Source organism: Choloepus didactylus, chromosome 4, assembly GCF_015220235.1.
Source record: "Choloepus didactylus isolate mChoDid1 chromosome 4, mChoDid1.pri, whole genome shotgun sequence".
Classification (NCBI taxonomy): domain Eukaryota; kingdom Metazoa; phylum Chordata; class Mammalia; order Pilosa; family Megalonychidae; genus Choloepus; species Choloepus didactylus.
Genome location: NC_051310.1, coordinates 154,220,843 through 154,221,870, shown reverse-complemented (window position 1 = coordinate 154,221,870; position 1,028 = coordinate 154,220,843). Strand labels below are relative to the sequence as shown.

Genomic DNA, 1,028 nt, shown 5'->3' with positions numbered 1-1,028 from the left:
CATTCCTATGCTTGGAGAAAGTCCTCTCCTGTGTAGAGCACAACCCCAGCCCTAGTCTCCTAAAGCCGGAGCTGTTACTTTTATATGAACGTAAGCAGGTTGGGGATGATGCCACTGATGCCATGTTTTGCATGCTTCTCTTCTGTAAGGCACCCGCACCCTATCCCCCAGCGCTCCAGACACGGCTCCACTCCAGGCCCTGGGGTTGCTGGAGCTCAGTGAATAAGCCTAGGGAGTATGCACGGTAGGCGCAATTCTACTAGCCACTTGCATTCCAGTTTGGGCCGGGTCAAGACAATGTTTCTTTCTCACATATAAAAAGACACTTCCTCCAAAACAAACTCCTTTAATTTTTAAGTCTTTATTAAACTTTAGTTAGGGATGAATGTATTTTGGCTGAGGTTTTTCCCAGCCAAAGGAAGAGAGATTATGATACCAGCGGCCCTATAGCTCAGGGGTTAGAGTACTGGTCTTGTAAACCAGTGGTCGCGAGTTCAAATCTCGCTGGGGCCTTAAGGGGTACTACCGCTTTGCTCTTTTATTCCCAAAGGTATTTCCTGAAGTCATTGGAGGCCCAGGAGATTCTATGAGCAAAAAAAGTAACTGCTCTTACTTCATAAATTGGAGAATAACTACGACTATCATAAAAAGAGTAAATTAACCTAACCTCTGCCCATCAATAGACAGCCATGACTTGAGATTACTCTAAGGAGACCTGCACAGCCCCCCAGTAACCCGGATCCAATTCGGGTGGCTTTTGCTCTCCTTCCACTCTCACTCCTTCGAATAAAGACCTCACGTGCCTGGTACCTCAAGGCACCTCTCGGGATTGGATTCACTATAGATTCCGCTGTCTGGAGACCTAAGAAACCAAGCCTCCAATAAAAGAAGTTGGGTCGCACACTAGCTGCTAGTGTATGAACAAAAATGCATGCTAGCACCTTTTACTGGTGGCCCAGTTGGTAGGGTGTAGGGCTGTGGTGATGCTGGGTGCAGTAACTTTCATGTCACTGGTTCGGTTTCACCAG

General features: G+C 47.2%; 1 non-coding gene across 1 annotated transcript; it reads left to right on the top strand.

Annotated features, from left to right (window-relative positions):
• Positions 1-440: 440 nt before the first annotated feature.
• On the top strand, positions 441-513 carry TRNAT-UGU. The gene has a single exon. It is a non-coding gene; the product is annotated as a tRNA-Thr (tRNA).
• Positions 514-1,028: the final 515 nt, after the last annotated feature.